The sequence below is a fragment of the Symphalangus syndactylus genome, chromosome 4, assembly GCF_028878055.3.
Source record: "Symphalangus syndactylus isolate Jambi chromosome 4, NHGRI_mSymSyn1-v2.1_pri, whole genome shotgun sequence".
Classification (NCBI taxonomy): domain Eukaryota; kingdom Metazoa; phylum Chordata; class Mammalia; order Primates; family Hylobatidae; genus Symphalangus; species Symphalangus syndactylus.
In genome coordinates, this window is record NC_072426.2 from 70,500,510 (window position 1) to 70,515,201 (window position 14,692).

Here is a 14,692-nt window from a genome sequence, read left to right on the forward strand (position 1 = left end):
TACTTCAAAACTTAAATTGTTGTTTGAAACAACAAACACTATCTCACAGTTTCTGTGGGTCAGGAGTCCAGACATGGCTTATTGGGTAACTGCCTCAAAGTCTTACTAGGCTGTAATACAGTTATTGGCTAGAGCTACTGTTTCATCTGAAGGTTCAATTGAGAGAGGATCCACTTCTAAGCTCACTCACATGGTTGCTGGCACAATTCAGTTCCTCCCAGGCTATTGGATTAAGGGTCTCAGTTCCCTACTGACTGTTGGTCCTCAGTTCTTTGCCATATGGGGGTCCATAGAACAGCTCACTACATGGCAACTGGCTTCTATCAAAGTGAGCAATAAAGAAGTAAGCAAGAGAGGTTTGCAAGACAAAAGCTACTATCTCTTTATAATCTAATCTCAGAAGTAGCATCACATCCCTTCTGCCATATTCTGTTCACTAGAAGTAAATCTCTGGGTCTAGCCATACTCTATTGCAGGGATCACACAAGGGTGTGAATACAGACACAGGGATTGTTGGGGCTCATCTTAGAGGTCGTCTCCCATAGAGTTAGCTACCAATCTGAGGGGTCACAGGGAACCGTGCATCTGGGCCAGAACACTGGGATTTCATCCCTTAAGCAGGACAACATTCATTCAAAAACTTATATGTATGTTTATATGTTTCTCTCTAATCAAAGAGAGAAGCAAGGCCTGTCCCTGACGAGCTCCCTTTCGCAGATCCATCCTGAACTGCCTAAGTTAACTCCATGGACCTTGACTAGGTGAACCATAGAGTCCAAGCCTAGAGTTGGGTCCTAGGTTTAATCCTGGTTCTGTCTTAGCCCTATGACCTTAGGCCACTTCTCTTTGGCTTGGTTTTCTTTGCAGCAGGAAGTGTCGGATTAGATCCCGACAATGGTTCTCAAATTGGAGTGCCTGTGAAGATCACCTGGGGTCATTTAAAAAATTCCTGATGCCCAGCACACCCCTGACAAATTAAATCAGAAGATCTGAGGGTGAGATTCAGGCAAGAGGACTTACAGCTCCCCAAGTGATTTCATTGTTCAGCCAAGGTTGATAACTACTCATTTAGAAGATTGGTAATCCTAACTCTGGTACGTGAGAACTATCTGAGGAGCTTTAAAAATAAATACAGAAGCCAGAGTCTTAGGACAATTAAAATAGAAATCCCTGGGGGTTGGTCCCAGACATGGTGTCTTTCAAAGCTCCCCAGATGATTCTAATGTGTAGCCAGATTTGTGGACCCTCAGGTTTAATGATCTTCAAGAATCCTCGATCTAAGGTTCTAAGCTTGTCCAAATGCACTTGTAGAGCTATAAGCACGTATACCACCTTCTCAGGAAGGTGGCCGCTCCAATGCTGTCTGACTCTGAAGAATGAAATGATTATTCCCACCCAAACATCCATCTTCTCTGGGTTTACAATCCCCTATTTACAGTCCGTAAAAAGGTCACTCTAGACTTGACCTCAGTCTCATTTCGACACACACAGCACGCCAGCGTTCTTAACAATTTTGGTTACACAGACCCTTTTAGAAACTTCATGAAAATTGTAAGTCATCTCATAAGGAGGATCTTACAAGCACATCAGATTGAGCATACAATTTTCATGGATCCCTAAACTCCTGATACAAAGTTAATTCTATTTCACTATAATATAAAAGTCAAAAACTTCCATAACCCAGAAAAACAGAATTTGCAACATAGTAGACATAGACCAGAGTGAAAGTTCTAATCCTGGTTCCACAACTCACCAGTCAACATTTAGGAGTCACTGAATCACTTGATGCCTCAGTTTACTCATATGCCCAATTAAGAATTATAAAATCATGCACCACATAATGTTTTGGTCAACTACAGATCACATATGATGATGGTTTCATAAGATAATACTGTGTTTTTACTGTACCTTTGTCACTGTGTTTAGATACACAAATACATTATATTACTATTGCCTATGGTACTGAGTATAGTAACCTGCTGTACAGATCTATAGCCTAGGAGCAATAGGCTATACCATACAGCATAGGCGTGTTGCAGGCTCTACCACCTTGGTTTGTGTAAGTACACTCTGATGTTTGCACACAACGAAATCGCCTAATGACACAATGCTCAGAGTATGTCTCCATCATTAAGAGATACATGACTACCTACACTATCAATCTTGCTTATTCCAGAAACAAAGTGAAATTAATAATATAAAATTGGTTTGATCAATTTATTCATTACATTGTCATTGAAAGTAGGAGAACTAGACCAGGAGGCACTGGTGTGGCCCTGGAGTAGGTGTAACTGTTTGTGCATATGTCTTCCTTACCTTCCATTCTCATAAAGAATTAGCACATTCCCCACATACACCCTGGCCAGACTGTGTCTTTGGGACTGCAGCACTAAGGTGTGTTTTTGTTTGTTAACTTATTCCCAGTGCCTGTGTTGACCAAGAGGCTTTAGGAATAAAGGTACATAAAGGTCTTAGAGCCTGGATGAGCCTGTGGTCAAGAGATGGCATGCAATGTCCTTGAATTTGGAGTGTGACTCGCACTCTGCCTGTAGGGAAAAAAAAGCGAGATCAGACTGTTACTGTGTCTACGTAGAAAGGGAAGACATAAGAGACTCCATTTTGAAAAAGACCTATACTTTAAACAATTGCTTTGCTGAGATGTTGTTAATTTGTAGCTTTGCCCCAGCCACTTTGACCCAGCCACTTTGACCCAACCTGGAGCTCACAAAAACATGTGTTGTATGAAATCAAGGTTTAAGGAATCTAGGGCTGTGCAGGACATGCCTTGTTAACAAAATGTTTACAAGCAGTATACTTGGTAAAAGTCATCGCCATTCTCTAGTCTCAATAAACCAGGGGCACAATGCACTGTAGCAAGCCGCAGGGACCTCTGCCCTTGAAAGCGGGGTATTGTCCAAGGTTTCTCCCCATGTGATAGCCTGAAATATGGCCTTGTGGGATGACAAAGACCTGACTGTCCCCAAGCCCGACACCCGTAAAGGGTCTCTGCTGAGGTGGATTAGTAAAAGAGGAAAGCCTCTTGCAGTTGAGATAGAGGAAGGCCACTGTCTCCTGCCTGCCCCTGGGAACTGAATGTCTTGGTATAAAACCCGATTGTACATTTGTTCAGTTCTGAGATAGGAGAAAAACCGCCCTATGGTGGGAGGTGAGACATGTTTGCAGCAATGCTGCCTTGTTATTCTTTACTCCACTGAGATGTTTGGGTGGAGAGAAACATAAATCTGGCTTACATGCACGTCCAGTCATAGTACTTTCCCTTGAACTTAATTATGACATAGATTGTTTTGCTCACATGTTTTTTGCTGATCTTCTCCTTATTATCACCCTGCTCTCCTACTACATTCCTTTTTACTGAAATAATGAAAATAATAATGAATAAAAACTGAGGAACTCAGAGGCCAGTGCCGGTACAGGTCCTTGGTGTGCTGAGTGCTGGTCCCCTGGGCCCACTGTTGTTTCTCTATACTTTGTCTCTGTGTCTTATTTCTTTTCTCAGTCTCTCCTCCCATCCGACTAGAAATACCCACAGGTGTGGAGGGGCAGGCCACCCCTTCACTGCCCTTGGGAGCAAGGGCAGAGCCCATGAACTCAACATGCACCAGTTCTGGTCCTTGGTGGGGAAAGGCTGAAACTGGAACCAGGTGTCTGAGAAGCAATCTCCCAGACTTCATAGTAGCTGCCAGATTGGCCACAAGGTTGGCAGAAACCATCCTACCGGTGAGTGCCAGGTGGTTTGGAGCGAGAAGGGAGCATAGCCTGGATTGCTTGAGGCCAGGAGTTCGAGACCAGCCTGGGCAATACATGAGACCCTGTCTCTACTTTTTTAAAATAAAAAGTATTAAGAAATATGAGGAGAAAGGAATCATATTTCATAGTTAACCAACAGGTTGAAGTTGCAGTGCTTTTAGTTATCTCAATGTAGATTGTACTGCATGTGCTATCTTCAGATTTGAAGGTCATCCCAGTACAAGAACTGAAGATGTTCAACTAATTTAGCTGAAATGATAACAGCTCTGAGGCAAGTAGAGTGTAAGTCTAGGTTACTGGATCAAGGGAGAGCTGACCATGTAGCCCAAGAGCCCCCTGCAAGCCACTGGGGCAAGTCCCAGAGTCCAAATGTCGAAGAACCTGGAGTCTGATGTCCAAGGGCAGGAGGAGCGGCAGCAAGCATCTGGCCTGGGAAGAAAATGGAGAGCCAGAAGACTCAGCAAACTGCTTATCCCACCTTCTTCCACCTGGTTTGTTCTAGCCACGCTGGCAGCCGATTGGCTGGTGCCCACCCATATTGACGGTGGGTTTTCCTTTCCCAGTCCACCCACTCAAATGTCAGTCTCCTCTGGCAACCCCCTCACAGACACACCCAGAAACAATACCAGCTATTTAGGCATCCCTCAATGTCATGAACATACAAAAAGGAAGGTTTTGTGATACTCTGGGAGACTCAGGGTAGGGAGTGGTTCAGTGATATTTTGGGATCATGAAAGGTCTGTTCAGTTTCTGTGTTCCATGGGAGTGGTTCTGAGCTGTTTGATTTGGTCAAACTATTTTAACAATCTCATACCCAAGTCACTCTCTATCCTCATCCACAACTCCCACATGCAAGCCATGCATATGTCTACAGGTGCCACATGGATATATTTTGTTATTTTCTTTCTCATTTCAGAAGAATATATTAACAGCATCCTTTTTCATCTTAATGTATTTTGTATTAATATATGTAAATTACCATACTCATGTTGGTAATTTTGGCTAAGACAGCATACTTTTGAGGGCTGATATATACATTATTTTAATGATATTGGGAATCTATGAATAAAACATGCATCTATCTAGTCATGTTTAGAGGACTTGCCTGCACCATTTATACAGCAATTAATTATGAGTAGTCCACAGTATCATTTTTAAAATCTGATTTCCTCTGAATTCTATCTGGAAGAAACTCTCCAAAACTTGTGAGATATGAATGGTATTGCCTCGAGTCTCCAGAATTTTTGTAAGCTTGTCTCTTTTTTGTTCAATTTCTTTGGTCTATTCTGCAGTTTCCAGGATGGGGGAATGTCATTTGGAGTGTGACTCGCACTCTGCCCATGAACTCACCATGCACCAGTTCTGGTCCTTGGTGGTGACATTTTAATGAAAATCCTATCATTTAACATGCACTGAACTCAGTTCTTGGAAGCCAGGTCATGCATTTTCTAGAACTGCGAAAATTGCTTGGTGCGTTTCCATGGTTAGCAATCACTTAGCGTTAATACTTTAATAGTAATTGTGTTTCCATGTGGGTAGATGCAGCATTTTAATGAAATCTCCAGATTGTAAGGAAAGGGCATCTAAAGTCCAAGGAAAATATATTTAACAATATTTTAAAGGAGAAGGGAAGAAGAGATTTTGTTAGCTTTCCCTTTATTAAAATAACCACAAGATGGCATCAGTTTTCTATTTTTAAAGAAATATGGTAGTGGCCGGGCGCGGTGGCTCACGCCTGTAATCCCAGCACTTTGGGAGGCGGAGGCGGGCGGATCACGAGGTCAGGAGATCCAGACCATCCTAACATGGTGAAACCCCGTCTCTACTAAAAATACAAAAAAATTAGCCAGGCGTGGTGGCGGGCGCCTGTGGTCCCAGCTACTCGGGAGGCTGAGGCAGGAGAATGGCGTGAACCTGGGAGGCGGAGCTTGCAGTGAGCAGAGATCGCACCACTGCACTCCAGCCTAGGCGACAGAGTGAGACTGCGTCTCAAAAAAAAAAATATATATATATATATATGATAAATTGGACTGAGGATTTCTTTTGTCTTTCATCTTTGCATGTTCTAAGTCCTAGTTACAGCTGCCTCTTGAGTTTATCATTCATGAGCCATAAACCTAGTAGCAGCTGGATCACATTTAAAGTCGATAGATGGAGTAACCAATTTTGAAATTCCATTCCTTGGACCACATCCACATTAAGGAGAGAATAGCTCAGCTGCTCTCCTAAGCATTTTAGATGAAATGTCAGAGTTGGGGGGTTATACAACGGAGCAAGTCTAAACCCAGGCCCTCTCGCTGCCCATATCTATGATATTTCTTTCCTTCCTTCCTTCCTTCCTTCCTTCCTTCCTTCCTTCCTTCCTTCCTTCCTTCCTCTTTCTTTCTTTCTCTCTCTTTCTCTTCTCCTCCCTCCCTCCCTTCTCCCTTCCTTCCTTCCTTCCTCTCTCTTTCTCTTTCTTTCTTTCTTCTTTCTCTTTCTTTCTCTTTTTCTTTCTTTCCTCCCTTCCTGAAATGTCAAGAGTTGGGGGGTTATACAACAGAGCAAGTCTAAACCCAGGCCCTCTCACTGCCTGTATGTATGATATTTTCTTTCTTTCTTTCTTTCTTTCTTTCTTTCTTTCTTTCTTTCTTTCTTTCTTTCTTTCTTTCTTTCTTCTTTTTCTTCTTTCTCTCTTTCTTTCTTTCTTCTTTCTTTCTTTCTTTCTTCTTTCTTTCTTTCTTTCTTTCCTTCCTTCCTTCCTCTCTCTTTCTCTTTCTTTCTTTCTTCTTTCTCTTTCTTTCTTTCTCTTTTTCTTTCTTTCCTCCCTTCCTGAAATGTCAAGAGTTGGGGGGTTATACAACAGAGCAAGTCTAAACCCAGGCCCTCTCACTGCCCGTATGTATGATATTTTCTTTCTTTCTTTCTTTCTTCCTTTCTTTCTTTCTTTCTTTCTCTTTCTTTCTTTCTTCTCTTTTTTTCTTTCTTTCTTTCTTTCTTTCTTTCTTTCTTTCTTTCTTTCTTTCTTTCTTCTCTTTCTTTCCTTCCTTCCTTCCTCTCTCTTTCTCTTTCTTTCTTTCTTCTTTCTCTTTCTTTCTTTCTCTTTTTCTTTCTTTCCTCCCTTCCTGAAATGTCAAGAGTTGGGGGGTTATACAACAGAGCAAGTCTAAACCCAGGCCCTCTCACTGCCCGTATGTATGATATTTTCTTTCGTTCTTTCTTTCTTTCTCTTTCTTTCTTTTTCTTTCTTTTCTTTCTTTCTTTCTTTCTTTCTTTCTTTCTTTCTCTTTCTTTCTTTCTCTTTCTTTTCTTTCTTTCTTTCTTTCTTTCTTTCTTTCTTTCCTTCCTTCCTTCCTTCCTTCCTTCCTTCCTTCCTTCCTTCCTTCCTTCCTTCCTTCCTTCTTTCCTCCCTCCCTCTCTCCCTTCTTTCCTTCTTCTTTCCTTTCTCTTTCTTATGTCTCTTTCTCTCTTTCCCTCTCTCTCCTTTCTTCCTTCCTTCTTTCACAGGGTTGTACTCTGTCACACAAGCTGGAGTGCAGTGGCGTGATCATGGCTCATTGCAGCCTCCAACTCCTGAGCTCAAGTGATCCTCCTGCCTCAGCCTTCCAAGTAGCTGGGACTAAAGGTGCATGCCACTACACCTGGCTAGCTTAAAAAAAAAAAAAAAAAGAGTTTTAGAGATGTGGTCATGCCATGTGGTTCAGGCAGGTCTGAAACTTCTGGACTCAAGCCATCCTGCCACCCTGACCTCCCAAAGTGCTGCTATTACAGACCCCAGCCACTGTGCCTGGCCTGAGGGTATTTCTTTATTACACACCAGCAGATATTTTTTTACCTCCTTAAACCACAGCAATTAAATGTCTACAATTACTCAACAAATCAGTCACTACAAAGTACTAAGTTCTATAGTAAAACATGTATTTGTTTCATACATGTTTTAACTTAATCTACTCTCCTGATTCTAGATGATCTATTCTGATTATTTTATTTCAGTAATTCAGATATCCAGATTACTAATGCTTGTGTGGGTTTAGTAGGTCAATTGAAAAAGACTACCATTCATTACCCTCCTTTCAGTTTTTCTGTATCATTCTATAGAAGGAATTCAGCTTTTAGGAAATAAAATCAGGCCAAATGTTCTATGAGCTCCTCTGCTATCTTTGAGTTACTGTGCAACCCTTTCCTGTTTGTTTCAGAGCTCTAGACTCTGCTACGGGTACAGCTGTAACATGACCTAGAAGCGACATGGCTTATTTTAAAGTAGAATGATTTCTAAAACTACTGAATTTTCTTGATTATATTTTATATTTATTTATGATTGTATTATATTATTGTCAGAAAATGGTTTATTTAATGTCAGTTCTTTGGAATTTGTTGAGATATCTTTTCTGGTCTAATATGTGTAAATCTATATGCACTTGAAACTAGCATTTACTCCTTTGTGTACAAGATCCTTTCTCCATGAATGTGCTACACATTTCTATATCTCTTATCTGCTTTTCCTATCAATTTCTGAGTGAGAGAGATGTAAAATCTTTTACCATAATTGTGAATTTGTTAATTTATCTTTGTAATTCTGTTTGTTTCCATTATATTCTAGGATATTTTGCTTATGATCTTCTTGGAAATTTGTCCTTTTCTCAGTATCAAATGTCTCTCTTTACCTGATTAAATATTTAGTACTTAAAAATATCACTATATCAGCACCATTTATTACTTCTGGTGTTTTTTCTATGCCTTTATTTTTAAACATTTAGTATTGGTTTGTTTTAGGTATGTCTCTTATAGCAGGATTTAAAAAAATTTTAAAAACACCTAATTTTAAAGTTTGTCTCCTAATCAGTGTTTTATACCCATTTGAACTTTTTAAGACAGGGTTTTGCTGTTGTTCAGGCTGGAGGGCAGTGGTACTGTCATAGCTTACTGCAGCCTTGACCTCTCAGGCTCAAACAATCTTCTCACCTCAGCTTCCCCTGTAGCTGGAACTACAGATGTAAAATTTATTTTTATTTATTTTTTGTTTTTGTAGAGACAGGATCTCACTATCTTGCCTAGGCTGGTCTTGAACGCGGGCTCAAGCGATCCCCCTGCCTCGGCCTCCCAAAGTGCTGGGATTACAGGCATGGGCCACTGCGCCCAGCCTATGATTTATTTTTGGATTTATTTCTATTACCCTATTTTGTGTTGTCTACCATGACTTTATCCCCACCTACTTTTTCCGTTATTATTCTTTGCCCCTTTTGCTGGATTAGGGTGGTTTTCTTTATTTCTGTGATTTGCTTAAAAAGTTACTCTTAAATTTTTAACATATATGTCAGCTTCATATTTCTCTAACAAATTCTAAATCTACTTAGTAAATTCTATTCTAAAATGAACAAAAATATTTATAATATTTTTATTTTTTGCTGGAACACCCAACTTCCATGTTACTGTTATACAGAATTTTAATTCCACTTTGATTTTGAAACACTACATGAAAGTTACTGTGTTTATTTTTTTCAGTATTAATACTTAATTTAGTTCAGCAATATGTTTTTGAATTGATTTGCTCACCATTGCATTTCCTTCCCTCCTTGAATCAGTTTTGTTGCTGGTGCCCATTCTTCAGTAGCTTCTTTGCAAATGTCAGTGAGGCAGAAACTCTTGTTTTTTTTAAATGTCTGGATAGGTGTTTAATTATCTTTTTTCTTCAGTGGTAGTTTATTATGTGTAGAAGTTTAGGTTCAGAGTTCTTTACTTTGGGTACATTGAAGGTAATTTCCCCAAGATCTTTTAGCATTCATTTTTGCTTATTTTTGTGAGTGCTCTGCTACCCACATGATAGCCATTTCTTTACAGTTAATCTGTCATTTAAATTTTTAAATTTTGAACTTTTGTGGATACATAGTAGGTGTATATATTTATGGAGTACATGAGATATTTTCATACAGGCATATAATGTATAATAATTATATGAGGGTAAATGGGTTATCCATCACCTCAAGCATTTATCATTTCTTTGTGTTACAAACAATCCAATTATGCTCTTTTATTTTAAAATGTATAATAAATTGACTGTAGGCACCCTGTTTTGCTGTCAAATACTAGATCTTATTTATTCTACATAACAATATTTTTGTACCCATTAACCATCCCCATTCCCACCCCCCACCCCTACTACCCTTCCTAGCCTCTGGTAATCAAAATTCTACCCTCTATGGGTTCAATTGTTTTAACTTCTAGCTCTCACAAATATGTGAGAACATGTGAAGTTTCTCTTTCTGTGCCTGGCTTATTTTGCTTAACATAATGTCTTCCAGTTCCATCCATGTTGTTGCAAATGACAGGATCTCATTCTTTTTTATGGCCAAATAGTACTCCATTTTGTATATTCACTGCATTTTCTTTATCCATTCATCTTTTGATGGAGACTTAGGTTAATTCCAAATCTTGGCACTTGTGAGTAGTGCTTCAATAAACATGCAAATGCATATATCTCTTCAATATATCAATTTCCTTTCTTTTGTGTATATACCCAGCAGTGGGATTTCTGAATCGTATGGTAACTCTATTTTTAGTTTTTTGAGGAACTTCCAACTGTTCTGCATAATCCTAATTTACATTCCCACCAACAGTGTACAAGGATTCCCTTTTCTCCACAGCCTTGCCAGCATTTGCTATTGTCTGTCTTTTGGATGTATGCCATTTTAACTAAGGTGAGATGATATATCAGTGTAGTTTTGATTTACATTTCTCTGATGATTGATGATATTGAGAACCTTTTTATTAACCTGTTTGCCATTTGTATGTCTTCTTTTGAGGAATGTCTCTTTAGATATTTTGCCGATTTTCTAATCAGATGATTAGATTTTTCTGATTAAGTTGACTGAGCTCCTCATATATATTCTTGTTATTAGTCCCTTGTAAGACGGATAGTTTGCAAATATTTGCTCCCATTTTTTGGGTTGCCTCTTCTCTTTGTTTCCATTGCCATGCAGAAGCTTTTTAACTTGATGTGGTCCCATCTTCCATTTTTGCTTTGGTTGCTTGTGATTGGGGAGTATTACTCAAGAAATCTTTGCTCAGTCCAATGCCTTAGAGAGTTTCCCCAAAGTTTTCTTTTAGTGGTTTCATAGTTTGAGGTCTTAGATTTATGTCTTTAATCTATTTTGATTTGATTTTTGAATCTGGCAAGAGATGGGGGTTTAGTTTCATTTTTCTGCATATGGATATCCAGTTTTCCAAGCAGTATTTATTGAAGAAACTGTCCTTTCCCCAGTGTATGTTCTTGGCACCTTTGTGAAAAATAGTTCAATGTAGATGTATGGATTTGTTTCTGGGTTCTTTATTCTGTTCTATTCGTCTGCATCTGTTTTTATGCCAGTACTATGCTGTTTTGGCTACTATAGCTCTCTGTAATTGAATTCGAAGTCAGGTAATGTGATCCCTCCAGTTTTTGTTGTTGTTGTTGTTGTTGTTGTTTATATCCCGCCCCCCACCACCACCACACCCAGGATAGCTTTGGCTATTCTGGTCTTCTGTGGTTCCATATAAATTTTAGGATTGTTTTCTCTATTTCTGTGAAGAATGTAATTAGTTATTTTGATATGGATTGCGTTGACTCTGTAGATTGCTTTGGGTATTATGGACAGTTTAACAATATTGTTTCTTCCAATCAATGAACATGGACTATCTTTCCATTTTTTTGTGTCCCCTTCAATTTTTTTCATTAATGTTTTATAGTTTTCATTGTAGAGATCTTTCACTTTTTTGGTTAATTCCTAGGCATTTTATTTTATTCATAACTATTATAAATGGGATTACTTTTTATTTCTTTTTCAGATTGTTTGTTGTTGGCATATAGACATGCTACTGCTTTTTGTATGTTGATGTTGTATCCTGAAACTTTACTGAATTTGTTTTTCAGTTCTAATAGTTTTTTGGTGGAGTTTTTAGGTTTTTCCAAATATACATTATATCATCTACAAAGATAATTTGACTTCCTCCTTTCCAATTTGGATGTCCTTTATTTATTTCTCTTGTCTGATTGCTCTACCTAGGACTTCCAGTACCAGTAATCTGTCCTTTATTAAATGAAGGCTTTACGATTTTTCTCTGTGTTCTGGATGCTCTGATGTTTCACTGTGACCTTTCCATTTCTAATTTTTAACTAATGTATTAAGTTGAGCCTACAAGTTCAAGGCTGCAGTGAGCTATGATTGCATTACTTGCATTCCACCCTGGAAAACAGAGCAAGACCTTGTCTCTTAAAAAAAAAGAAAAAAGAAAAGCAGTTGTCTATGGTTCCCTAAAAATAGCTTCAAAATGCTTGGAGTTTTCTGTGTGACGGAATGGTTTTGTTATACTAATTAGATGACTCACTGTGGGCCATTAGATAGCTTTAGGATGGGAACTGCCCTCCAAAAAGACCAGGAATAGGATTATAGGGTTAGAACTTTCAGCCACTTGCCCTCTAGGGAGGGAAAGTTTGGAGATTGAGTTCAGTTATGTGACCAATGATTTAATCAATCATGCCTAAGTAATAAAACTCCAATAAAAACTCTGTTCATGGAGACTTGGGGGAGCTTCCTGGCCGGAGAATACATCAATGTGCTGAGAGGGTGTCATAGCTTGACTGTATGGGGAGAAGCTCTTGTCCTGGACTCTCCCAGACTTTGCCCTATGTGTATGCTTTAAAATAAAACTGTAATAATAAGTATAGTATTTTCTTGAGTTCTTTGAGTCATTCTAGTACGTTATCAAACCTGAGGAGATAGTGAGAACCCTGAATTTGTAGCCAGTTTGTCAGAAATGTGAGGGGCTGGGGACCCTACTTGTAACTGTATTTTAAAACCTGTAGAGTTTGATGCTAAGTCTGGGTGGTTTGTGTTAGAATTGAATTCTAGTTCACTCCTGTCTTAGTCCATTTTGTGCTATTATAACAATACCACAGACTGAGCAATTTATAGTGAACACAGATTTATTGGTTCATGGGTCTGGTGGCTGGGAAGTCCAAGATTATATACCTTGCACAGAAACTTTTTTCAATAGTTTTACATTCAGGATGCCTAATTACTTTTAAATTATACAACATTTCTTGCATCAGTTCCCTTTTATAACTTTTTTTCATGACTTTTACAGACAATTCCTTGGCATGCCTCAGCTTTCTGACTTGCTGCAAACATCCCTTTCTTTAAACAACAAGTTAATTTATTTTAGGATAAGAATTTACCATATAACATTCCTTTTTACATAAATTCTCCCCCCCCTTTTTTTTCCTCAAAGATGATAACCATTCTTTTCCAAAGTGAACTTCCTTCATGTCTGTGGACTAGACTGTCTAAGGCCACAAGATTAGAAGTTAGGATAATACATATTACACTGTTAACTTTTAGCAAATTTACTTTTGTTGAATACCTTGTAAGTTTGGGATTTCAATTATTTTTTGCTATTAATAAGACTTTGTTCAGTCCACATTAACTTAGAATTGGTATAGATGGCTCTTCCCTGATTCTGTAAGCACTTTAAGGCTTGGCTGAGTGCAAACAGCTCATAAGTTTGAGCAGACCAATTATTAGGCAGTTTTCCTGACTTGGCTTCTACAAGAGTTTCCTTATCACTTACTGAATACCCATTGTGTCTTTTTCTCTCAGTCACCTGGGAGGAACCATCTATCGTCCTGTCCTGAAGGGAGTTCCTCCTAGGTTTGGTTGGACCTTTGTATGGTAATTAAGATTTAGATTTCCCTGTTAGGAAACCTGCTGGGTTAAGAGAATTTTCAGTGGTTAATGTTACTTTGTCTTTTTCTAACAGAATAGCCTTATACTTTAGGGTTGGTGAGTCTTGAGTCTTGAGTCTTAAGCTACCTTTTTGCTTTTTTTTTTTTTTGACTTAGGATAGTTCTGACCTGATGAGGTGTGCACACAATGAGGTTTCCTCTAAAAGCTATTTTTCTACTTTTTCTGTTAGCAAAGCAGTTGCCGCTACAGACTAAATGCATTTGGGCCATTCACTGGTTACTGGGTTAAGGATTTTTTTTTTTTTGGGGGGGGTTAAGGATTTTTGATTAGGAGGGCTACAGGTTGTCAGTGGCCTCAGTGCTTTCAGGCTACGCCCTTGTTCACACTGACAACAAGGTGGCATTGGAGTATTATAGGGTCATGGAGAAGACCTTCAATTATCAATTATACGTTTTAAATTTACCCTGGCCTTTAAAGGAATAGGATACACTGTCTTCTCTTTATTACTTCTATCTCTCTCTTTCTTTCTTTCTTTGACTTTCTGTCTCTCTTTGACTCCCTCTTTGTCTCTCTGTCTCTTCCTCTCTCTGCCTCTCTGTCTCTCTCTCTCTCTTTGATTCCTCTTTGTCTTTCTGTCTCTTCCTCTCTCTCTCTACCTCTTTCTCTCTCTCTCTACCTCTTTCTCTCTCTCTCTCTCTTTCCTCTCTCTCCCTTGTCTCTCTCTTCTCTCTCTCTCTCCCCTCTCTCTCTCCCTCTGTCTCTCTCACTCTCTCTCTCTTTCTGTTTCCTCTCTGCTGGTCTTTCCCTGCCTCTGCCAGCCACTTATGCTGCTGTTCTCCACTCTCCTTCCCCTTCCCCTAGGGTAAGGACCGGCGGGAGAGGAGCTACTCTTTCTTCCCTCGAGAAGAAAGGAAAACGGGGATTCTGAATATTTTTCTTGCTACCAGAGGTTTATGTGAGGTTCAACCCCCTCCGTGGGGATTTCTCACCTCTTTTTGAGGTTCAACCCCCATCCCCCGTGGGGATTTCTCACTTCTTTTTAACCTCCAAGACATCCCGACTAAGGAGTACTTCACCAGCCCCCGCTGCTTTCTTTCCCTAGTCCAGACTAAGGAATACTTTACCGCCCCTGTGGTTTCTCTTTCCTTGGTATGTCCTAATCAAGGAATGCTTTACCACCCCGTGGTTTTTTCCTTAGTCGCGACCACCAAGGAAATACTTCACCG